The sequence below is a fragment of the Pristis pectinata genome, chromosome 10 (genome assembly GCF_009764475.1).
Source record: "Pristis pectinata isolate sPriPec2 chromosome 10, sPriPec2.1.pri, whole genome shotgun sequence".
In the NCBI taxonomy this organism is placed as follows: Eukaryota; Metazoa; Chordata; class Chondrichthyes; order Rhinopristiformes; family Pristidae; genus Pristis; species Pristis pectinata.
The window spans coordinates 14,870,575-14,897,586 of record NC_067414.1 but is presented as its reverse complement, the minus strand read 5'-3'; the positions used below and the strand labels follow the sequence as shown (position 1 = coordinate 14,897,586).

General features: G+C 45.6%; 1 protein-coding gene across 2 annotated transcripts in view; it reads left to right on the top strand.

Moving 5' to 3' along the window:
- The window catches only part of khdrbs2 (KH domain containing, RNA binding, signal transduction associated 2), a 400,663-nt gene that overhangs the window by 140,521 nt on the left and 233,130 nt on the right, over positions 1-27,012 (top strand). The window lies entirely within an intron of this gene.

The following is a 27,012-nucleotide window of genomic DNA, read 5'->3' as shown; positions in this document are numbered from 1 at the left end:
CTCCTAAGTTCTTGCAGTCTCCAGCTCTTTCTCCGCGCCTGTCAGAGCCTGAACAAGGCCATTAGCAACCTCAGCCCTCTCAGCTGAGGAACTGCTCCCTGATGATCATTTACTTCAATCACTAACTGGTTAAATGCTTCATGGTCTCTGGCCTTTGCCACAGTTCCCTTCCCCACCAAGCCCTCCCTACCCTGTAAGAGCGAATTCCACAATGGTACATTCCCTCCCAACAGGCAGCTCTGCTTGGCAAATCCCATTGAAATTGACAACAAAAAATAATTAGGGAATGAAAATTTTTTAAAAACTGCAGATGCTGGAAATCTGAAATAAAACCAGAAAAGGCCAGAAACACTCAGCAGCCCAGGCAGCATCTGTGGAACGTGAAACAGAGTTAACGTTTCACTTCAGAGACCTTTTGTCAGAACTGAGGAAGCATCTTTGACTTGAAACATTAACACTGTGTCTTTCCCCATAGATGCTGCCTGACCTGCTGAGTGTTTTCTGTTTCTATTGAAGAATAACTAGGGGCTTAGAGGCTGCAGTGTTGTTGCTGGCAGTGCCAGGTACTTGGGCGGTCAAAACTGAAGGTTGACGTTGCCTGATGGTTGATTGTTCAGCACTGCAGTATACACAAGGAAGCCTGTTCTAGTAGCGAGTGCCAGTAGCATCCCTCACTTCCCGATCCCACAGTATCTGCTGGCTGACCGGAGGACTTGGTGGACGCTGCAGAGACTGGAATACATCCTGGACAAGGAAGAAACATGTTAACTAAGTTTTGTTGATTGAAAACCAGAACAGTTAGAGAGAGAGTAAAGCTCCCTCCGCTCCGTCCTATCGTACACCCAGAAGAGGGATAGCATAGGTTAGACACAGAATAAATGTCCCTCTACACTGTCCTATTACACATTCCCAGGACAGGTACCCTACAGGTTAGACACAGAGTAAAGCTCCCTCAACACTGTACTGTCACACACTCCCAGGACAGGGACCACACAGGTGAGATACAGACTAAAGATCCCCCCACACTGCCTGTCTGATACTCCCAGGGCAGAGAAAGCATGAGTTAGACACAGAGTAAATTTCCCTTAACACTGTCCTGCCACACACTCCCAGGGCAGGGAAAGCAGGGGTTAGACACAGACTAAAGATCCCCCACACTGCCTGTCTGATACTCCCAGGGTAGAGAAAACATGAGTTAGACACAGAGTAAATTTCCCTTAACACTGTCCTGTTACACACTCCCAGGGCAGGGAAAGCAGGGGTTAGACATAGATCAAAGCTCCCTCAACATTATCCCATCACACACTCCCAGGACAGGCACAGCAGGTAGTTATCCGTGGGTCCTGGAAGCGGGTAGCGGAAGGTGCTGCCCGGGCGGACTGTGTTATGTCAGACCTAGGTTATGTCTGTGCCCAGGTAACTTTGATACGTTGATAACACAATGCTCAACCAGACAGTGAACAACACTGGAGGAACAGCAAGAAAATAACACAATGAGCACAATCACAAAGCGGCTGCTTGAATAGGTGCCTGCACTTCATATGATTAACTGAAGGAGTAGATCCCAAAAAAACATTAATTGCAGACAGAGAATCAAAAAATTGCAGATGCTGAAAATCTGAAATAAAAACAGAAAATACTGGAAGCACTCAGCGGGTCAGACAGTATCTGTGGAAAGAGGAGCAGAGTTAACGTCGTCAGTTAATGTTTCAGATTGAAGACCCTTCCTCAGTCCTAATGAAGAGTCCTTCACCTGAAGCACTGACTCTGTTTCTTTTTCCACAGATGCTGCCTGACCTTTCATGTAACACAAGAAAGAATCCATTTACAGCCTTTTCCACCACTCATGTTCTGTGACTGTGTTTTGAATTCAGTGGGGTAGAAATAGCACCATTTCACCCTTGTAAAATTGGACAGATGGACCCAAATTTGGACACCAGTGTCCTGTGCCCCAAGGAGCTTGGAAGACACATGGCCCAATAACAGATTGGGTTGTTTTTTAAATCACCCAGGTGGGGTGGGTCCATGTGCAGGTTCACCAGGGGTCCTGATGTGGGACCCTTCAGAGGAGTTGGGATTCCTTGAATGGAGAAGCAGGTTCCGCTGGTTTTCCAAGTGGTGGATGCAGTATAGGGGGTTGGCAGGGAGCTGGGAGGAGAGGCAACAATGTTCCTGCCCACCACACGCCTTGGGTGACACAGTGGCACAGCTGGTAGAGCCACTGCCTCTCAGCTCCGGAGATTCGGTTTCAATCCTGACCTCCAGCGCTGTCTGTGTGGAGCTTGCACGATCTCCCTGTGACTGTGTGCATTCCTTCCGGGCACTCCAGTTACCTCACATATCCTAAAGACATGCGAGTTGGAAGGTTAATTGACCACTGTAAATTGCCCCTAGTCTGCAGGTGAGTGGTAGAATCGGGGGGTGGGGGGGATTGTTGATGGAAATGCAGGAAGACGAAAAAGGATTAGTGTAAATGGTTTGTCAGTATGAACTCAATGGGCCGAAGGGCCTGTTTCCATGCTGTATATGACTCTGAGACTAGCACTGGGGACGCTGTTGGGGAGCCAAGATGAACATCCCTGATTAAATGATCAAGCTGCCTTTGCAGTTGTGACTGTCCCATCAGCTCAGCCAAACGATGTTAACCAGAACTGAAACTCGCATTGGAGAAGCTCAGGTATCTTTCCTGTATAACTCAGAGCTATTAGCATAAACTGCAGAGCACTTGAGATTATTGAGCTTTCCTCTGCTTGGTTGCTTTGGTTGGGCATCAGTTTATTTTTACCCCACCGAAGAACTACGATTGCATTCACGGAGTGGAAAAATAGACGCACTTCTATTGCTCATCCTGGGCAGTGGCTTTCAAACACCCACCACTCTCTGTGTGTAAAAAAACTTGCCTGATCAATCTCCTTTAAACTTTCCCCCTGTCACCTTAAAGCTCTGCCCTCCAGTTTATGACATTCCTACCCTGGGAGAAGTACTCTGTCTATGCCTCTCATAATTTTATGTACTTCTATCAGGTCGCCCCTCAGCCTCCGACACTTCAGAGGAAACAATCCAAGTTTTTCCGACTTCTCCTAGTTGATACACTCTAATCCAGGCAATATTCCTGCTGACGTTCTTTAGAAAGTAGAATGTAAGCTGGAAGCCCCATTTAGCACCTAACTGTAAAGACAGGAGCTATATTGGGGAGTGCCTGCTCCTGACTTTGAGGCAAGGGTGCTGCCACTGAGCCATGGCTGACACCTATCTTTGAGAAGTGACATCTCCCTTTAAGATTCCATGACATTACCTTCAGTAAGTACCCCACCATATACATCAGTTCTGAGACTGGACCAGCTAGTCAAATAGTCTGGCTAGAAGAACAAGTCTAGAGCAGGCACGGTAGTGTAGCAGTTAGCATAATGCCATTACAGTGCCAGCAACCCGGGTTCAATTCCGGCCACTGTCTGTAAGGAGTTTGTACGTTCCCCCCATGTCTACTTGGGTTTCCTCCATGTGCTCCGGTTTCCTCCCACATTCCAAAGACATACAGGTTAGGAAGTTGTGTGCATGCTCCGTTGGTGCCAGAAGCGTGGCAACACTTGCAGGCTGCCCCCAGAACACTCTACGCAAAAGATGCATTTCACTGTGTGTTTCGGTGTACATGTGACTAAAATCTAGTGGCAAGTGATTCCCTCCGCAATGCTCCAGGCCTTTCCACCATCTCCAAGCCACAGGTCAAGAGTGAGATAGAATATTGTTCCCGTACTTCTCCAACACTTCACCATCTTAACACTACCCGTTATAAATCATTGGCGCCCCATTTGATAAGATAAGTTATCTTTATTAGACACATGTACGTTGAAACACACAGTGAAATGCATCTTTTGCGTAGAGTGTTCTGGGGGCAGCCCGCAAGTGTCGCCACGCTTCTGGCAGCAACATAGCATGCCCACAACTTCCTAACCTGTACGGCTTTGGAATGTGGGAAGAAACCGGAGCACACGGAGGAAACCCAAGTAGACATGGGGAGAACGTACAAACTCCTTACAGACAGTGGCCGGAATTGAACCCGGGTTGCTGGCACTGTAATGGCATTATGCTAACTGCTACACTACCGTGCCTGCTCTAGACTTGTTCTTCTAGCCAGACTATTTGACTAGCTGGTCCAGTCTCAGAACTGATGTATATGGTGGGGTACTTACTGAAGGTAATGTCATGGAATCTTAAAGGGAGATGTCACTTCTCAAAGATAGGTGTCAGCCATGGCTCAGTGGCAGCACCCTTGCCTCAAAGTCAGGAGCAGGCACTCCCCAATATAGCTCCTGTCTTTACAGTTAGGTGCTAAATGGGGCTTCCAGCTTACATTCTACTTTCTAAAGAACGTCAGCAGGAATATTGCCTGGATTAGAGTGTATCAACTAGGAGAAGTCGGAAAAACTTGGATTGTTTCCTCTGAAGTGTCGGAGGCTGAGGGGCGACCTGATAGAAGTACATAAAATTATGAGAGGCATAGACAGAGTACTTCTCCCAGGGTAGGAATGTCATAAACTGGAGGGCAGAGCTTTAAGGTGACAGGGGGAAAGTTTAAAGGAGATTGATCAGGCAAGTTTTTTTACACACAGAGAGTGGTGGGTGTTTGAAAGCCACTGCCCAGGATGAGCAATAGAAGTGCGTCTATTTTTCCACTCCGTGAATGCAATCGTAGTTCTTCGGTGGGGTAAAAATAAACTGATGCCCAACCAAAGCAACCAAGCAGAGGAAAGCTCGATAATCTCAAGTGCTCTGCAGTTTATGCTAATAGCTCTGAGTTATACAGGAAAGATACCTGAGCTTCTCCAATGCGAGTTTCAGTTCTGGTTAACATCGTTTGGCTGAGCTGATGGGACAGTCACAACTGCAAAGGCAGCTTGATCATTTAATCAGGGATGTTCATCTTGGCTCCCCAACAGCGTCCCCAGTGCTAGTCTCAGAGTCATATACAGCATGGAAACAGGCCCTTCGGCCCATTGAGTTCATACTGACAAACCATTTACACTAATCCTTTTTCGTCTTCCTGCATTTCCATCAACAATCCCCCCCACCCCCCGATTCTACCACTCACCTGCAGACTAGGGGCAATTTACAGTGGTCAATTAACCTTCCAACTCGCATGTCTTTAGGATATGTGAGGTAACTGGAGTGCCCGGAAGGAATGCACACAGTCACAGGGAGATCGTGCAAGCTCCACACAGACAGCGCTGGAGGTCAGGATTGAAACCGAATCTCCGGAGCTGAGAGGCAGTGGCTCTACCAGCTGTGCCACTGTGTCACCCAAGGCGTGTGGTGGGCAGGAACATTGTTGCCTCTCCTCCCAGCTCCCTGCCAACCCCCTATACTGCATCCACCACTTGGAAAACCAGCGGAACCTGCTTCTCCATTCAAGGAATCCCAACTCCTCTGAAGGGTCCCACATCAGGACCCCTGGTGAACCTGCACATGGACCCACCCCACCTGGGTGATTTAAAAAACAACCCAATCTGTTATTGGGCCATGTGTCTTCCAAGCTCCTTGGGGCACAGGACACTGGTGTCCAAATTTGGGTCCATCTGTCCAATTTTACAAGGGTGAAATGGTGCTATTTCTACCCCACTGAATTCAAAACACAGTCACAGAACATGAGTGGTGGAAAAGGCTGTAAATGGATTCTTTCTTGTGTTACATGAAAGGTCAGGCAGCATCTGTGGAAAAAGAAACAGAGTCAGTGCTTCAGGTGAAGGACTCTTCATTAGGAGAATGTACAAACTCCTTAATTCGGCACCCTAAGTGTTCATTCTCTCCACCACCAGACACAGTGGCTGCTTTGAGTACTGCCCACAAAATGCACTGTACCTACTTGTCCAGGCTACTCCTATAACATCTCCCAACCTCACCACCTCTACCACCAAGGACAAGGGCAACATGTGTCTGCGAACAACAGCCTGACTTGGAAATATATCACTGCCTTTATCATTGCTGTCAGGTCTGAACCCTGGAACTCCCTCCCGAGCAGCAGTGCACGAATACCACCATCAAATGGCGTTGAGTATCTCACCAACGCCTCCTCAAGACCAGTTTGCAATCAGCATTCACTGCTGGCCTTGCCACCAATATCCACTCCCATGAGTGAATTAAAAATAAAATGGAATAACTTGCTCAGAATTTACTGAAAAAAGCGGTGACCATCTGGTGGTGCCAATGTCATTTACGCATAGATAGGCTTTTGTGAAGCAACACCCTTCGAGCCGTGAATTGGTGTCAAACTCTGGGTGACATGCGGTGCGTTAGCCTTGCAAAGATAGCACTCTGCTCGTGAGTTTCATGAAGTGACTGCATTTGCATCTTAATCACTTCTAAATATCAACAAGTCTGTTCAAGTCTATTATAATGCAAGTATCCATTGACAATATGATAATCGATAATGATTGATAATTAACACAGACTGAAGAATCAAATGTGGAGTCTCTTCCCTTCAAGTTGCGAATTGTTGTTGGAGAGTTTTAAAAATGTCAAATTTAAAATTTGAATTCTTTCCCTTCTGTTCTCTTTTCTCTGTCTTAGCCTGACCTTTCTTTCCATCTCTCTCTGTACCTGGCTTGACTCTTATTTTCCACTCTCCTTAAATCCTGGTTGAGGAGACCGATTATTTTTCCCATCCAAGGTCCCTGATTCCCCTATCGCCTTTACTGGCCATCATTCACTCAACCTCTAGCCACGAGTGGGGCAAAACTGAAGGCTGCAGAAGTCTTTCTGGCTTTTCCCTGCAACACATTGTGTTCACGTACACTGTTGCTACACGTTGCACCATTTCACTGCCTCCGATTAATCCTATACTGGGTGTGTTATGGGCATGACAAGTCTGGACTGTTATTAAGGTTCCAGAATCCTGCCGTGATGTATGAATGAGAGATATGTAAATTTCCTGTTAAGCAATCCTTCATTCTGTCAATTTTCTGCTACCTGCTGTTCACCCTTTGCTAAATTGATTAGTAGAAACTGGTGCAATTGTTTTCTCTCTTCACAAACCTCTCACGTTTAGATAGAAGCTCCGTGGAACATCACCACTGAACTGGCAATAAGTGCAGAAAAGAAAATAATAAGAGCACTTAATGCTCTGCAGTGCCCCTCAAGAAGCATCACTGCACGCTTTGAGTAATTGCTTATGAGCAATACATCAAAGCACTGAGTTATCAGATGTCAGCTCCCTTGTGAGGTGTATTACTTCTTTTTCATGTTTTTATTTTTATGATGTGACATGTCTCTAAAAGTATAGTTGGGTTTGAAAAGACGCAGCGAAGTGGGATGGAAAATCTTGCATGGAACATGAATCACCAGCACAAAGCATTTAGACCAAATGGTCTCTTTTTGTGCTGCACGTACGATGTAACCAAATAGCAATGCAGCAAAATCTGCGATCCGACTATTTGGAACATCCGACGCTTTGGCATCTGGCTCACCGGGTGATGTTTGCCGCACTCTCCTTCAACTCACCGAGCCCCCAGTTCCCATGCTCCCTTCCCACTCATCAGGGCCTCATTTTCTGTGCTCCCCTCCCACACTGGGGCCCCAATGCCCATGCTCTCTTCCCACTCACTGGGGTGGCAGTTCCCACACTCCCTTCCCACACCAGGGCTCCAATTCCCATGCTCTTTTCCCATTCACCAGGGCCCCACTTCCACATTGCCTTTCCACTCAACCAGGTCCTCAATTCCCACACTCCCTTTCTACTGACTGGGACCCTGGTTTCTGCCCTCCTTTTTGCTGGCTTACTGGGACATTTATTATAATATTGTAAAACATATTTTTAAAAAATGAATTAGAAATGTGTTGGGGTGTTAAATGACATCTATTAGCCCGGAAAATCTGCCAATCTGGCACCACAGAAGTGCCAGATTCAAAGTCAAGTTGAAAAACATGATGATGCTGGAGGAACTCAGCAGACCAGGCAGCATCCGTGGAGAAAAGCAGGCGGTCAGCGTTTCAGCTCAGAACCCTTCTTCAGGACTGAAGATAGGAAAAGGGGAAGCCCAATATATAGGAGGGAAAAGTTTATTGTCATATGCACAAGTACACGTGTGCACAGGTACAATGAAAAACTTACTTGCAGCAGCATCACAGGCACATAGCATTAGGTTACCGGAGTTTTACCGTATAAGTAATCTAGTGAAGTTTTAAAGTAGCTATAAGAACAGATTTTACAAGTGCAGGTGGCAAGACAACTTCATAAAGATATTAACAATAGCAGGTTCACATTACTAAAGCATCGATTACAAGTATATGGATATTACACTAAACCTTTATGAAAGATGGGTTAGTCTTCAGCTATGTCCAATTCTAGGCACTAACGTTACTAAAAATGACCCAAGGTATTAGACCCTTCACTGCCTGGTTTTCAAGCACAATTGCCCATGACATGATTTAACTTTGATAAGATTGTGCTAAGTGATCATTTCTGGGTGAAACATCTGAGGTTTCCCTGCACTCACCCAGTGACCTCGTAACCCTATGTGATCTCCCTTACCAGTATAAATCAGAGGTTTTAGGTGAGACCAATGCACCCCCCGACCTTCACTGAACACCCAACGTATTGCGCTGCAATGAGATGTCACTTGAAGGCTTTCCATTCTGACTTCGAAGCACACAGCACCTGCCAGCTTCAGTTTTAAATGCTCAGGCTAATGGAAACGCCAACACTGGCTGCTCCATCACTGATTGCTGCCTCTGTCCAGCTCACATCAGTGCTACAAACGTTGTCTCTTGGTCACCCCACACTTGGCAGTGTTGGGGAGCCACCCACAGCACGGGAGTTGATCAGGGCAGGCGATGGCATGGGGTTGCCCACACACACACACAAAGGATCACCTCGTACCCCTCCCTTGCCGTCTGCTCCACTTCCAAGGCAGCTCTCCACCATTGTGAGGGAACCTTCAAAATCTGACCCCTTTCAAGTCATCAGCACAGCAAAGATGCAGCTCCCGGTGGGTCCTATGTTAGTGCACATTTCTCAGTGTAATGCACTGCGCTGGTGCTTTTAATGCAAGTTTGGTCAATTGGTACAACAGAGTCCATTTAGCACACCAAAGAAAGTGTTCAGATTGTATCCAAAAGTCAAGATCTTGGGCAGGGTGCCGGAGGCTTACTAAAACAGGAGCAAGGGTAGTGCGGTGCTGTGGTACAGCAGTTAGTGCTGCTGCCTCACACAGCACTGGGGACCCGGGTTCAATTCTCACCTGGGGTGCTGTCTGTGTGGAGTTTGCACATAAGATAAGAAGGTACCTTTATTAGTCACATGTATATTGAAACACACGGTGAAATGCACCTTTTTGCGTAGGGTGTTCTGGGGGCATCCCGCAAGTGTTGCCACGCTTCTGGCGCCAACATAGCATGCCCAAAACTTCTTAACCCGTATGTCTTTGGAATGTGGGAGGAAACTGGAGCACCCGGAGGAAACCCGCGCAGACACAGGGAGAACGTACAAGCTCCTTATAGACAGTGGCTGGAATTGAACCCGGGTCGCTGGTGCTGTAATAGCATTATGCTAACCGCTACACTACCGTGCCTGCCCATTCTCCCTGTGGCTGTGTGGGCTCCCCCTGGGTACTCCCAGATCCCAAAGGTGTGCTCTTGGGTTGCTTGTCTACTGTGCATTTGTCTCTAGTGGGGGTTGAAGACAGGAGAGCCGGGGAAGTTGATGGGCACGAGAGAGAGAATAGATGTAGGGAAATCTGTAAGCAAGTCAACTACTTAAAGTAATTGGCAAATGATCCGGAGGGCCGGTGAGAATTTATTTTACTGTGAAAGCAGATTCAATATTAATTTTCATTAGGAGAATTGGATATATTCTTCATGGTCAAAAATTTGCAGGACCACGGGTTGTGAGAATAATTGGCGATCTCTTCAAAAAACCAAATGACCTACAGCTGTGTTTTGTGCTTTTGTGATTCAGCAATTCTAATATGCATGCTTAATGAATTTACAGTAAATGTATTCCCAAATGTAAAGTCTCTTAGAGTCTAGAATATTTCATTGGCAATGTTTCAGTTTTTTCTGTATTATGTGCTCACTCATCTTTTAACAAATAGCTAAATATCAGCTTGTTCGTTGAATGAAATCCTGTATCACACTATCTGTCGCTGCTAGTCAACTTTTCGCATCTTTACAAAGTTCTTAATGTGCAAAAAGCCATTTGCCAAAAGGCTGTTTATGTGAGATAAGAGTTTACAACCTCTAAAAATATTCAGGATAAGAGGTATAATACAGAGAGAAATTTCATATAAATGAAAATGCTGAATGTATCAAAATTGCTTTTTCCTAAAATTGAAATACAGTTCTTTGTAAAGAGTGGGTGTAACATTGGATAATACACGCGCGCGCGCACGCACACACACACACACACACACGTGCAGAATTTAATTCCTCTTATTTCATTTACTCATTGTAAGATTTCAATTAGCATTCTCATCTTCACAGCCAGTCTAATTAAAAGATATCCACCCCACATTAGTTCTGGATGTAACACTTACTAAAGTTCTTTTTGATATAAACTGCAGTTTAGCAGTTTTGCAATCTCTAATTTGGCGGAACAGATCACAAAGGAAAACCTTCAAGCCTCCATTAATAATTGCAGCTCGTAAGTGTCATAAATATCAGATGGGTAGGGAAAAAACTACAGAGGATTTCAGGAGTAATTGTAGTTGGACTATTCTTCAGAAAGAGGGCAGAGAGATTTGGGGAAGGTATTCTGGACTGTGGGGAGTAGTGGGGATGTGTCGAGCAAGTAGCCCATGATTATCAGGCTTAGTGGATGTTCTACAGATTGTGAAATCAAGTTTGCCGAGCTGTGAAAATTGTTTGTCACGTACTGCTGGGTGCCTCCTGCAACCCCTGCTCTGCATTTAATACTAACACACTTGTGGTGGGGTTTCCTGCATTGGCTAGGTTGGGATGTTCCAATTCCTCAGTCGCTTGGCAGCCAAAACAGCTTGGCTGTTGAGCAATAAAATCGTGCTTCGTCCTCCAATCCATGTTTTGCCCAGTGCCCATTTCCCTTGGTTCTGGGACCACAGGTCGTTTGAAGACCCAATCAGTTTCAGAGAAGTTACATCGGTTGGGCAACGATGCCAGAGCTGTCATCTGTCACAAGCTGGCAGAACAGATACATTCGGGTTTCAAGTACGATTCGCAGCATTATCATAGCAATTATTTCACAAACTTCTCACAAATTCCTCCATCCCTGCCTTTGTTTTGTAGCGTCATTCAGCATTGACCCATCGTATGCAGTGCAAGCTCTTTGAATACCATGCACACCACACCCCTTAACCAAAAAACCAAAGGACAGAAATAGAAAGCTCACTGGGAGGATTTTGTTTTATGCATCAGCCTGTTAAATGCTTGAGCAGAAATAGCAGTGGAAGTGAACTTAAGTCATTGAAGCAGATGGGATAACGACTCTGTAAAAGGGGAAAAAGAGCTTGCATTTCACAAGAGCTTTGTATGAGCGAACGACATTCCAAAATACTTTGCAACCGATTAACTACTTCTGCAGTGCTGTCACTTTTGTAGTGCAAGCAAGGCCGCAGTCAGTTTGCACTAAGCAAGATTCTACAAACATGAATTTGTTAATGGCCAAATAACTTGCAGGTTGAGGGATAAACACTGGCAGAGTGAAGGGAGAACTCCCCAGCTCTTCTTCAGAACAGCACTCGGACCTTTCACTTCAGAGCTCACACGGGACCTTGGATTAACATCTCAGCCGAGAGATGGCACCGCCTGTCATGCAGTCCTTGATTCCTCACTGGAAGTCTTGGACGACACTTTGAGCTCGAGTCCTCAGGAACGTGATTTGTCCCCTTGAAGTACTGAGTCAGCTGAGACGGCAACCTTGGAGCCAGCAGAGAGAGGAATTTGTTATAGGCACGTGGTGTGTGAGCAACAGTCGTCTCTGCCTTGCCATAAATTGAACAGCCTTCACTTCCTATTAGGTCTTTCCACTTTGAATGCAGTGCTCCTGCTCACAGACACCATTCACAATTAAAACTCCCTTCAATCAGCAAACCTTCCAGCCATTTCCTGATAGTCTCACCAATATTAATTAAATTCCTGGCAAGCTGAGCAGTGAGCTACCCGTCATAACGAAAGAAATAGAAGCAAGAGAAGGCATTTGGCCCCTGTATCTGCTCCACCAGTCAGTAAAGTCATGGCTGATCTTTTTTCCTTAGTGGCACATTCCTGCTCTTATATCGTTTGATTTCCCCCAAATATCTGAAAATCTATGGATCTCTGTCTTAAGTGTACTCAGCAACTGAACCTCCACAGTCCCCTTACATAGAGAATTCTAAAGATTCACCACCCTCTGGGTGAAGGAATTTCTCCTCATCGCAGTCCTGAATGGCTGGCCCTCAGTTTGAGACTGAGTCCCAACACCCTTCCCCTAGTCCCAGACACCCCAGCCGAGGAGAAAAATCACCCTGCCTCTGCCCTGTAAATCTCTGTAAGAATTCAGATGTTTCTGTGAGATCACCTCTCGTTCTTCTGAACTCTGGAGAGTATAGATGCAATCTGCTAATCTCTCCTGACTGGACATCACCCATTCCCTGTCCCCCCAAGTTCCAGCAATCAATCTGGCAAACCTTAGCTGCCCTCTCTCCACATGTGTTTTTGTGAAGATAGTTTTTATACCTGAGGCTGCTGGTCTCGGTTTGAACAACCTTCATTCCCTGTGGCTGCCTTGACAAAAAAATATAACATTGAAGCAGCATTTGTCCAGTGACAAAGTTTTAACAGTACTGGTAACTTGGTAACCAGGGTAAGCCATTCTACCCTTGTCTAGCCATGGTTGACTCAGTCCATTTACCTGCCTTTGCTCCATTTCAAAGTCAAAGTCGAGTTTATTGTCATATGCTCAAGTACATGTATTCACAGGTGCAATGAAAAACTTACTTGCAGCAGCATCACAGGCACACGGCATCACACACGGAACACAATTTTTATAAGAAAGAACACAACTAGAACAAAAACAAAGTCCATTGTAGTGCAAAGTGGTCATAGTGTTGCGATACTGAGGTAGTGATTCGGGTTGTGCAGGTTGGTTCAAGAAACAAATGCTTGAAGGGAAGTAGCTGTTCTTGAACCTAGTGGTGTTGGGACTTCAGGCTTCTGTAGCTGTTTCCCAATGGTAGCTGTGAGAAGGTGGCATGGCCCGGATGGTGGGGATCTTTGATGATGGATGTTGCCTTCCTGAGGCAGCGCCTCCTGTAGATACTACCCACGGTGGGGAAGGACAGGGGAGGGATGTGCCCGTGATGTATTGGGCTGAGTCCACTACTCTCTGCAGCTTCTTGCATTCCTGCACATTCAAATTGCTGTACCAGACCACGATGCAACCAGTCAGATACTTTCAACAGTACATCTGTAGAAGTTTGTTAGAGTGTTCGGTGACATGCGGAACGTCCTTAACCTCCTAAGAACCATATCCCTATACCATTACACTGAGCCCCACACTGACTGCTTGAGAGATGCAGCATCCCATTCTACTTAACACAGATGATGTTCACTGCCTGAACTGAGACTACCCCACCCCCCATCCAACCCTGTCCTGCCAATCTGTGGAGTCAGGAGCTTGAGCGTGAATATCTGGGCTGTGCGGTTGTAGTGCCGTGCGGTTGGAGTCACCATCACTGTGATGGAGTCTCCACCACAACCTGCATCTCTTTCAGGCAGATGGAGGAGATCTGCTGGCACGATTTTGATGAGTGGAGGGGTTATCTGTCAGTCATTGCCAGCACTTAGCCTCCAACTAGTATCACGAGAAAACAATCCCTTGTTTTTCATACTGCTGCCGTGGGATCTTGCTGTGCACAGTGAGGCCTGCCCCATTCTCTGTAGTACCACAGTGACTATCCCTCGAGTGCATTTCATCGGCTCTGATTCACTTTGAGAAGACCTGAAAAGAGGAGGAAAGATACTGTGTTAGTATTGTTTCCTGTTGATATTAATAAAGTACTTTCTGAGGTAGTTTACCAATATAAATCACCTCCTCTTTGTAAATCTTTTAAATATGCTGTTTGTCATTTCTATGCCATATATACTGGAACTCTTCTCCTATGAAATAAACCATTGGAAGAAAAATATATGTAATACTTCTTTCTTCAGATTGATTTGGACACCACTTTCACTTGAATCCTTTTCCAGCCCTCAAAAAAATAATTGACAGTGCAAGTTAAAAAATAGTAATCAAGTGACACCAATCCAATGTTTATCAAAAAAAAACCCAGAGACCTTGAGAATCTGAAATAAAAGCAAGAAAACAGTGGAAACATTCAGCAGGTCAGCCAGCATCTGTGGCTCTGATGAAGGGTCTTCAACCTAAAACATTAACTCTATGACTCTTCCCAGACCTGCTGAGTCTTTCCAGCATTTCCTGAGCTATTCCAAGCAAATGTTTGTCTTTTTGTTGTAAGAAGAATGGCCAAGGTCTCCAGCACTTAAAATTCACAAAGTTAACAGACTGAGTAACTTGAGGCATAAAAGACGACAGCTATTAAGCATCAAGTTGTAAAAAAAATCGCCAGTTTTAAGTGGGGGGGGGGGGGGGGAGGTTCTGGGAGAGTACGAGGCATAGTTCGATTCCATGCGGTTCACCCGATCTGGCAATACCAAGCTGAAGGGAGTGGCACCATCAGTGCAGGTACCTCTGGAAGACGTGGATCGTATCTGGTGATGTCCCAAAGTGTGCTGCTCCTGAGCACTGCAATACAGTCTGATAATGAAGGAACTTAACCGTGTTCATGTTCAACCTTGCTTCAACTGAGAAGCTGAGAGAGGACTGGCCTAATTCTGCTCCTTGTCTTATGGAGAGAGGAGAGCAACATAACAATATCGAAGCAAATATCCCTCCATTCCTTAAGATCGAGGCCAATCCTTTATCTCATCTGCTTTCCCATCCAATCCCTTTATCCCCAATTCCCCCTAAAACTGTCTATCCCAACCGAACAACGGAGTATCTACAGCATTCTGATGTAAAGCTTTGCAACCCTGAGGGTCAAGAAATGTCTCCTCTTCTCATGTCTAACAGATGATGCTGTCTGCTTCAGGACATTGGAGTGGGGGAAGCGGCCTGCGAGCTTCTCCCTTCTCAAATTCCTGCACCTCTCATTCTTCTAAACTGCACTGAGTACTCACCCCTCTGTCACATTGCGTAGTACTGGGGTCGTGCTACATGGCATGGAATCAGAGCAGATCTGGCAGCTTGTAACTGGACATCCATGAGATGCTGCGGATCAGTAGCAGGATTGTCCACCACCACCGACTAACCTCATGGCAGGACAGATCCCTCGCTCTATCATTACCAGCACGGCAGGGTGTCATCCTTGGCTCAGCGGGAGTGGTACCTGGCAGACACAGAACTGAGGTGTCAAACTACAACAAGGGACTACTTGAGAAACAGCGTGCCATAGACTGAGCGAAGCAATCCCACAAGCAGTGGATCAGATCAAAGTTCAGCAGTCTTGCCGCATCTGGTTGTGAATGGGGGTGGAGAATTAAACAGCTCACAAGAAGAGGAAGCTCCAAGAACATCCCCACCCTCAACAATGGCAGGGCCCAGTGAGTGAGGGCTAGGATCAACATTCAGCCAGATGTGCTGAGTGATCCACCTCAGCATCCTACGGTGCTCCCCACTCTTCAGTTCATTCCATGTGATGTCAAGAAATGGCTGAGAACACTGGATATACCAAAGGTTATGGGACCAGCTGTAGTACTGAAGATCTGCCCTCCAGAACTAGCTGTGCCTCCAGCCGAACTGTCCCAGTACAGTTACAACACCGGCATCTGTCCAACAGTGTGGAAAATCACCCGGTGTGTCCTCATCACAAAAGGCAGCACTAGTGCAATCCCGCTAATTACTGCCCAATCAGTGTGCTCTCCATCCTCAGCAGAGTGGTGGAAGCTGCTAACTGACAGTGCTCTCAAGCAGCACTTCCTCACCAATAACCTGCTAACCAATGTAGAGCTTAGTTTTCAGCTCCAGACCCCGTCAAGGCCTTGGACAAAAACAGAGCTGTGACATCTGTAAATTGCATTACATAAGACATAGGAGCAGAATTAGGCCATTCGGCCCATCAAGTCTTCTCCGCCATTCGATCGTGGCTGATTTATTTTTCCCCCTCAACCGCATTCTCCTGCCTTCTCCCTGTAACCTTTGACGCCCTTACTAATCAAGAACCCATCAACCTCTGTTTTAAATATACCCAATGACTTGGCCTCCACAGCCGTCTGTGGCAATGAATTCCACAGATTCACCACCCTCTGACTAAAGAAATTCCTTCTCATCTCTGTTCTAAAGGGATGCCCTTCTATTCTGAGGCTGTGCTCTCTGGTCCTGGACTTTCCCACTGCTGGAAGCATCCTCTCCACATCCACTCTATCCAGGCCTTTCAATATTTGGTAGGTTTCAGAGACCGCCACCCCACCCCCACCCCCCCCCCCCACCATCCTTCTAAACTCCAGCGAGTATAGGTCCAGAGCCATCAAACGCTCCTCACACATTAACCCTTTAATTCTCAGTATCATTCTTGTAATGAAAGTATTGAGGTAGGAGGAGCGTTTGACGGCTCTGGGCCTGCACTGCAGTTCCTCATCCAGACTGTCCCAACACCTCCCAACCTGTGACCTCCGGGCGTCATTGTCACAGGATGCCCCTGGACATCCTGGACGCCCCTCCCCAGAAGCACTGAGGGAGGACATTCACCAGAAGGATTGCAGCGGGTCAAGAAGGTGGCTCTCCACCACCTTTCCAAGTGCATTTAAGGATGTGAAATAAATACCGGTCTTGTCAGCAAAACCTGTATCTTGAAAATAAATAATGTAAAGGTTTATACGTAATATTTAAAAACTGATATAGTTATTTTACACTGAACACACTTGCAAGGAAAACATGTCCTTTCTTAACAGACCAAAACTACACTCTACTCCAAGTGTGATCCCATCAAAAGGCACACTTGCCTTCATCAGATCGGGCATTGGGTAGAAGAACTGGGACGTCACATCACAGCTGTCCAAGACATTGGGGAGACTGCACCTGGAATATTATGTGCAGTTCTGGTCGCTTTACTATAGAAGGGGTGTGATTAAGCGGGGGAAGCTGCAGAAAAGGTTGACGAGGATGTTACTGGGACCGGAGGGCTTGTTCTGTAAGGAGAGACTGACAGGCTTGGACTGCTTTCCCTGAAGCAAAAGAGGCTGAGGGGTGACCTTATAGAGATTTATAACATCATGAGGGCACACATAAGATGGATGGTCACATTCTTTTTCCCAGGGTAGGGAACCAGAGGGCATAGGTGGAAGGGGAAAGATTTAATGGGGACCTGAGGGGCAATTTTTTCAACCAGAGGGTGGTAGGTATATGGAATGAGCTGCCAGAAGAAGTGGTAGAGGTGGGTACAATTGCATTTAAAATTAATTTAGACAGATAGGTATTAGTATTGCTATTGGTTTATTATTGTCACTTGTACTGAGGTACAGTGAAAAACTTGTCTTGCATACCGATTGTACAGGTCAATTCATTACACAGTGCAGTTACGTTGAGTTTGTACAGAGTGCATTGAGGTATTACAGGTAAAAACAATAACAGTGCAGAGTAAAGTGTCACAGCTACAGAGAAAGTGCAGTGCAATAAGGTGCAAGGTCACAACAAGGTAGATTGTGAGGTCAGAGTCCATCTCATCGTAGAAGGGAACCATTCAGTAGTCTTATCACAGTGGGGTAGAAGCTGTCCTTAAGCCTGGTGGTATGTGAGCTCAAACTCCTGTATCTTCTGCCTGATGGGAGAGGAGAGAAGAGAGAATGACCCGGGTGGGTGGGGTCTTTGATTATGCTGGCTGCTTCACCAAGGCAACGAGAGGTACAGTATAGACAGAGTCCGTGAGGGGAGGCTGGTTTCCATGACGCGCTGGGCTATGTCCACAACTCTGCAGTTTCTTGCGGTCCTGGGCAGAGCAGTTGCCGTACCAAGCCATGATGCATCCAAGTAAGATCACAAGACAAGGGAGCAGAAGCAGGCCATTCGGTCCATCGAGTCTGATGCTTTCTATAGGATGCTTTCTATGGTGCATCGATAAAAGTTGGTGAGTCTCAAAGGGGATATACCGAATTTCTGTAGCCTCCTGCGGAAGTAGAGGCTCTGGTGAGCTTTCTTGGCTGAGGCATCTATGTAATTTGACCAGGACAGGCTATTGGTGAGGAAAGGTTTGTAGGGATATAGGCTAAACACAGGTAAATAGGTCGAGCTCAGGTAGGCACTTTTGTCGGCATGGAAGAATTGGGTGAAGGGCCTCTTCCCATGCAGTATAACTCCATTACTCTCTAAGAAATATCAGAAGCATTGGCTTGGAAGAGGGTTATAGAACAAATACAACAGAAACAGAGCAGCTGGAAGATTGGAATAGAGTCCATACAGGTAGCAGAGTGGGAGGAAATGCAGTTGACGTCGCTGTGGGCTTCCAGTGGATATTGGACCCCAACCCACCCCCTGAGAGGGAGATAACGATGTCAGGGAAGGGAAGGGAAGAGCCAGAGATGGACCATACAAGCAAATGGACATTGGCAGCAAAAGTCTAAGAGAGGTACAGCTCAACCCACCGGGTCTGCGCCAACCATCAGCCACCTGTTCATCCAACATCAGTCGTGCATTCTCAAGATTCTACTAACTTGCACGTCTTGGGGCTGTGGGAGGAAACCGGAGCACCCGGAGGAGACCCAGGTGGTCACAGGGAGAATGTGCAATCTCCACACAGACAGCGCCGGAGATCAGGATTGAACCCGGGTCTCTGGCTTGGTGAGGCAGCAGCTCTCCTGTCTGCGCCACTGTGCTGCCTGATGATCAAATGACTCAGATGATCAACTGGAGTTATGTGCAAGAGCAGGAAGCAGCACCAATTCAGGTTGACCGTAAAGGAAAGTGAGGGAGGGGACCTGTGCAGGACTCAGGTAGGTTCCGCATAAAGATAGAGCTTGCACCCTTTTCCCATGACAACACCAGGTAGCGAGTGGAGATAAAGATCTTTTTCAACGTGAGAACAAGTTCAGTCAGGCGAGGGGGGGGGCTTGGCTGAGGAAGAAGCAAAGGGCCCTCACATTGTCCTGGTGTGGGCTGGAGTGTGGAGAGATTGGACATCCATGGTTAACGTGAGCCAGTTGGGGCCAGGAATTTGGAAATTATCAAAGTGGCCAAAGGTGTAGATAGGAAGAAGCCGGTCATAGGGAGAAAGCAGGTAAGTTTGATGGGGCAGGAACCGGCTGAAGCACCAGGCCCGCCCAGACAGTCCTACCGGTCAACCTTGGGCAGGAGGTCGGAGCGGCCTGTGTAGGCTTGGAGGACTATGAGACTGGAAGCTGTCGGGGGAAGATCTCCCACGGAATTGAAGCCTGAGATTCTCTGGGGGACACTGGCCTGACTTTTAGTCGTGGGGCCATGATGCACAGGGAGATAAGAACAGGTGACAGAGAGCTGATGATCTGCCTCTTCGAGGTACTCAGTTTGCCAAACAACAGCAGCACTGCACTTGGTACGTACAAAGAGCAGGCAACCTTGTTCTCACTTTCAGAACTCCCCATCCACCTGGACATCTTATTGTCTTCGACCCTCTCCACATTCTTTCCACTGCAAACCGTCAGTGTGACAGTGACAGTTTCAGTTTTTTCACTCCATTAACCCACTCCCTCCATTCAAAGACCTTGTCGTCAATCTTTGTTACTGATTGATCAGAGATTTGGCCAATTTCTTGCTGCAGGAAGCCCGCCCCTTACGTAATCTCAACTCCACATGTGAATTCCAGCCTCACCAAGGTGAAATGGTAACAGTCCATTTGCCTTTTCAAATACTTCTTGTAGTCTTTGGTGATCAGTTAACCCAGGCTCCTTTTGTTCCTTTATGATGCCTGGTATTTGAACAGAAGAAATATTCCGACATTTCCTTCTCAGGTGGAAGTGGCTAGTCCCTTATTTCTCCATGTTCAGCAAATCCATGGAGGGTGGCGTTCACTCTCTTAATGCAAAAATATTCCCTTGCAATTATCCTGCACATCAGAGCGCCATAATTTACTGCCATCTGCAAACTTGGATACTCAACTCTCTGTCCTTTCCTCCAGATCATTAAAAGCCGAGGCCACTGTACTGATCCCCGGGAAACACTAATTATCTTATCCTGCCAATTACAGAGTGTCCTCATCATCTCTGCTCCGTTCACTTCCCAACCAATGGGCAGCTCATTTCTCAAGGTGAAATCTAGTTCCATGTGTTAGATTTGGCTATGATTTTGTTTTGCGTAGAACCTCACCCAAAGCTGAAAGTAGTTGCAGGCAATATCTCTAAGTCCATCCCTGTCCACTGTGCCGGTGACTTCAGAATTCCAGCTGGATCAGTCATTCACAACCTCTTTACAAGTTCCATTATATCTCTTGATCAGTAGATACACACCAGAGTGCTCAGTCTCTCTGGCCCCGCTGAAAGGCTCCCAATAATCTCTGCATCATGAGTGCTATGCTGCAGTGTCCTGGTTTCATCGTCACTCCCATTTTAAGTAATGGAGCAGTGCTTGCAGTTCTCAATCGGAGTAAATGCACAGCTCAACTCTGAGTTCAGTTTCTGCCTGCACCCACACAAGGTAAAGTTATAAAAAAAAACTTCACCAGGTTAGTAAACATATTTGAATAATGCTTGTCTCGCAAAGGTAAACCATGAAATCTGAACATTTTCCAACTATCATAAGACAGAGCAAATTACTTTGAAGCATTAGGGCCAAGAGATTGATCTGTGCCATGAAGAGCAAGCCAATGGCACCCAACTACTTCAGTCCTTGGCCAGGGTCAGGAATCGTGTCAGGCATGGAAGGTACTTAGCAACCAGAGGTGTGTGGTCAGACTTCCGAAGGGGCTTGATTTGACCTGAAAATAATCACATTCATGTCCTGCTCCAAAAATGAGTGATTCTTAGACATGTGGCAGTGATAAAGCCCAGTCCAAAACAATGCTTGTATGTAAGGCTGCTCTGTATTTGAGGAGTGGGAAGTATAGGGCTGGGGCTTGAACCATCCACAGATGATTAAGCTGACCATATTGTAACTTGCTTCCATTTGCAGATAGACCAGACTTGAGGCCATAAATATGACAGAATTGCCCATGGGGAGTTTGAGAGGTATTTCTTTTGAATGTGGAACTGACCATGTCAAGAAGTATTTGAGGTGAACACTATTGCCAGATTTAATGGGAAACTGGACAAACGCATGGGAAAAAGGGATGCAGAAGGGATGAGTTGAAATGAATCCTCTAAAACTCCAGAGGCTTTGCACAAAACTCCTAAATAACTCATGGTGCAAATCCTTCTGTTACTGAGGCGGAAAGCAAAGAGTTTACAGTTAATTGCAGAAATTAAATGTTCTGCATATGACTTTAAGATGACCAAATTCTTAACTATGAATGTTTGGCAATGAGAGCAGCTTGCTGTTTACATTACTCTTAGGCGAAACCAGAAATCTTTACATGGTTAGTCACAAATATCTAAATTGAAAGATTTCACTGTGATTATAAACATGTTCAATATTATTTCTAGACATTTCTTGATGAATGAGTACTGTATAATGTAAAATAGATAAACCTCAATTAAAAACACATTTGGTAATGCCACTATGATGTAGATATCTAGATAACCCAGTGCTAACTTCTCAGGCACATCCTGCACCCAAAGTGATCATTTCTCTTTGTGCCAAATTTACATTCCAGTTTCCATGTCCAGATCAATATTTCTTCATGAATTGTCCCTTTCCTCATTTCGATGCGTTAATTAACGTCATTAAAAAAATCCCAAAATGAAAATGTAGTTGGGAATGAGATCAACAGTTTTAGTCGCTGTTTGAGATGATCGATGTGTGAAAAGTGATAGTTGTAAAATTTTGGGTCTCCAAAGAGCAAGGATAAATAATGATATAATTACATCGGGTGAATAATATCATTGACCCATTTTGTCTCATAGAGTCATAGAGCAGTACAGTATGGATACAGGCCCTTCAGCCCAACGAGTCCATGCCAACCATGGTGCCCACCCAGCTGGTCCCAAATTCCTGTGTTCGGACCATATCTCTCCAAGCCCGCCCCTCCATGTACCTATCCAAGTGCTTCTTAAATGATGCTGTTAGATACACCTGATTAAATATACCTGTCTCAACCATTTCCTCTGGCAGCTTGTTCCATGTACACACCACCCTCTGCATGAAAAAGTTGCCCCTCAGGTCCCTTTTAAATCTTTCCCCTCTCACCCTAAACCTTTGCCCCCCTAGTTTTGGAATCCCCATACCCTGGGGAAAAGACTGCTGCCATCCACCTTACCTATGCCTCTCATGGCTTTATGAACCTCTATAAGATCATCCCTCATTCACCTACACTCCAAGGAATAAAGACCTAGCCTGGCCAGTCTCTTTAACTCAGGCCCAGTAGTCCTGGCAACATCCTCGTAAATCTTTTCTGCAAAATAATCTGTTGACAGTTGGCAAGTGGTGTTTATCAGTTAGCTTAATCAAGGCCCTGAACTGAGGAAGACACTGTTGGTGGAAGGTGTTGTTACTATATATCTAAAATTACCTCAATGCTGATCATTTTTGGCATCAATACTAAATTTTCCTTTTACAATTTAAACCTGCAACTATTCGCACTACTCTTATAAATTAGCTTAAAGCAGTTTTTTAGATTCCTTGTGGATACCCAGGATTTCCCTTGAATCTCCAAAGCTTGGAGCTGAGCTAATGGACTTTCATGTGGAATCTTACCTAATGTCTTCTGGAAGTCCACATACCATAGCTTGTCGGGCTTACTGCAATCCACTGACTGAAATAAATCAAATAGATTGATTAGGCAGCATTTTTCTCTTTTGTATCAATGCTAATTAAGTGATTATTGAACAGATAACCTCAATCTAATGTCTGATATTAGGTTCCAATGGTTGTACTGTAATTGGAAGTAAGTGAATGTCTCCATGGTTGCCTGAGTCTAACATAGATTGACCTTTAGAATCTGGCTACCAAGTGAATAAAGCATTTTCTTTCATAACCCTAAGGCCTCCCAAGGTCTTAATGACAAAGTAAGTGTGGTTGCCAAGGGGAAATGCAGCGGCCAGTTTGCACATAGCAAAGCCAAGCAGCAATACGATAATAACCAAGAACACACCGACCCATCCCAGGACACTGCTCTGCTGATGTCAAGATTGGGCAGCCGAAGGTTCTGGGCTGGGCCAGCTGGGAAACAGGAGTAAAAAGCTTCAGGAAATAAATTAAGTTGGATGGGCCCGATCCACAAGCCTCCTTAACAACACAAGGCACCACTGTACAATCATTTCTTCCCCGTGCCACTCCCTCCACCAACCACTGTCACCTGATCCCACCGTCGCACACCTCACCAGGTCACAGTGTATAAATGGTCCGTGCGTCCTTACCCCGAGCACATGGTTCTGCTCAGTGCATTCATTATTGGTTCAGATTTCTGCCTCACTCTAGGCCCATCTCCAAGACACTGACCATTTTTAGACTGAATTATTTAATTCCAGTCCTCCATTCTATAAATATATAAACATATGAATTAAAAATATTTGGGTCCTCAAGCATGCTCCGCAATCTAATAAGTTCATGGCATCTGATTCTAACCTTAACAATCCCCCAGTAACCTCTCACCCCTTTGATTATCAAAAATCTATCCACCTCTGCCTTAAAAATATTCAAAGACTCTCGTTGCAGTCCCCTTTGGGGAAGAGATTTCCAAAACTTCACTACCCTTGTCTCTTTTCTGGCCCTTTCATTTTAAACAGTAACCCCTTGTGCTAGATTCTCCCACAAGAGGAAACGTACACCCCACATCTGCCCTGACAAGACTTCTCAGGCTTTTAATGTCTCAATCAATTCCTTCTTCACTTTCCTAAACTCCTATTCCATGCAATTTTACCTCATAAGACAACCTGACTATTCTAGGTGTAAGTCTGGTAAACGCTCTCTGATGCAATCAGTTGCAATTAATTGTCTTCAGCACCTAACGTGCGCTACCAGGAAATGTTCAGGCAGATCTTGCTGGAAGTGGGCCACTGTTGACAACGCACATGGTTATTAATGCGAAAGTTCATGGAAAGAGCTGCTGAAGTCAGCAAGGAGAGGTCCCACTGAAGGGGCGTGACAGGCCATTCCCAAGTCCAGCAAGAACCAGTCTACACTGAGTTCAACAAATGATTCTGTGGACTGAAATTTTGGCCCAGATCTTCACAGTCATAGTCGAGTTTATTGTCATATGCACAAGTATATGTATGCACGGGTGCAATGAGAAACTTACTTGCAGCAGCATCACAGGCACATAGTATCATATAAGCAGCATTCACAAGAAAAATATAAAACATAAATGAAACACAATTTTTACAAGAAAGGACACAATTAAAACAAAAAAAAAGTCAATTTTAGTGCAAAGTGGACATAGTGTTGCTATACTGAGGTAGTGATTCGGGTTGTGCAGGTTGCTTCAAGAACCGAATGATTGAAGGGAAGTAGCTGTTCTTGAACTGGGTGGTGTGGGACTTCAGGCTTCTGTACCTCCTGCCTAATGGTAACTGCAAGAAGATGGCATGGCCCGGATGGTGGGGATCTTCTTAAGATATCTTTATTAGTCACATGTACATCGAAACACACAGTGAAATGCATCTTTTGCATTGAGTGTTCTGGGGCAGCCCACAAGTGTCGCCACACCTCCAGCACCAACATAGCATGCCCACAACTTCCAAACCCATACGTCTTTGGAATGTGGGAGGAAACCAGAGCACCCGGAGGTAACCCACACAGACACAGAGATGCAAGCCACACAGACAACAAGCAGTACAAACTCCTTACAGACAGCAGCTGGAATTGAACCTGGGTTGCTGGTACTGTAATAGTGTCACGCTGACTGCTACACTACCGTGGATGCCCTTATATAATGGATATTGCCCTTTCAAGGCAGTGCCTCCTGTAGATACTACCAATGGTGGGGAGGGATGTGCCTGTAATGTACTGGGCTGAGTCCTCTGCTCTCTGCAGCTTCTTACATTCCTGAGCATTCGAATTGCCGTATCAGACTGTGATGCAACCAGTCAGGATACTTTCAACAATGCAACAATGTTTGTTAGAGTGTTCGGTGACAAGCCAAACCTCCTTAGCCTCCTAAGAAAGTAAAGACGCTGGCGCACTTTCCTTATGCACTCTTGCACCAACTGTCAAGTCCAGTTCCCAGCCGAGTAGTGTTGTGCAGTTGTGCAGAGCCTCTGCATCATAAAGGGCAAGCATCACAGAGGTTTGGAGTGTCACTCAGGCCCTGTACCCTGGCTTGTCACTTTTCTCAGACATTGAATATTCGTGAAAGTCTCTGACATTTGCCAGCATTCAAACACTATGAAAAAGACTATTTAAAGATTATATAAAAAAGACTAGGAAGTGACATGTAATACCTAGGAGAGCACTATTAAAGAAAACAGATATTACCTTGCATTGATACTTCTCCCCACACTGTTTTCTTCCACTTGAAAGAATCCATTTTGCTCACTACACCAGTTCAGGAGTCACATTTCTTTGACAGAGTGTTGGGAAACCTACAGTATTATCTACTCCTCCCATAGGACTCCGTGAACAGTGGAGCACAGTTGTCCCAGGACTGGTGGTTTGGGGCGCACATCCTTGCATGGGAGTCCCAAACCACAGCCAGGTTATGAGTATGAGAGACAGTCCCAAACAGAACTGCTAGCTTCTTATTGGAAGATCTGGATCGTTACCCCATTGGATTGCACACTTAAAGAAATAGCCAACCTGCATCTCTGTTCGATAAGCCAGTATTTTTTCAAAGGCAGCATGATGAGTGTGCAGAAATGATTTAGTTGAGTTCATTGTTGCAATCTAGCGATACGCGTGGAGGACTATTTTAAAAGTTGGAATGGTTTGTTTTTTGCCTAAAGCTTTGTTAGGATCATTCCAGGTCCATCAATCATACCCTTAACTTATTAGGTCAGTGTTTTATCGCTGGCAGCAGCTGAACTGAACTCAGAGACTGAAAGACTGGTACAATAATGGTGTGGATTGCATGAAACATTGATCTACTCCTCATAGATACAAGTTAACTTTGCTCTTGCGGCAAGTACCAACTTTTAAGCATTATCATGTACGCGTCTCTAGGAGTTATAACTTAGGTTCCCTTGCACTCTAAGGGCCCTGGTTCTTTAACTCAACTTGTCTGTCCCATTTCCCTCCAATTTTAACACTCTTCCTCTATGAACAGATATCTAATGCTCTTTGCAAAGGTATACACACCACTAGGCAGGCACGGTGGTATAACGGTTAGCGTAACGCTATTACAGCACCAGCGACCCGGGTTCAATTCCGGCCACTGTCTATTTGGAGTTTGTACGTTCTCCCCATGTCTGCATGGGTTTCCTCCGGGCACTCCGGTTTCCTCCCACATTCCAAAGATGTACGGGTTAGGAAGTTGTGGGCATGCTGTGTTGACACCGGAAACGTGGCGACACTTACAGACTGCCCCCAGAACACTCTACGCAAAAGATGCATTTCACTGTGTGTTTCTATGTACATGTGAATAATAAAGAAATCTTATCCAAACTCCAAAATCCTCAAAATAGCCAACATCTTTGAAAACAGTAGCAACTTCAAATACGGCTTACAGATTAAAGGCCAGGGATGATGTCCCACAACTCAGGTTGTGTTTTTTTATGGAGAAACTAACTGACTGGACTTTGGTGTGATACGGATAGGATAAGATGTCTTTATTAGTCACATGTACATCGGAACACACAGTGAAATGCATCTTTTGAGTAGAGTGTTCTGGGGGCAGCCCGCAAGTATCGCCACACTTCCGGTGCTAACATAGCGTGCTAAGCCGTACGCCTTTGGAATGTGGGAGGAAACCGGAGCACCCGGAGGAAACCCATGCAGACACGGGGAGAACGTACAAA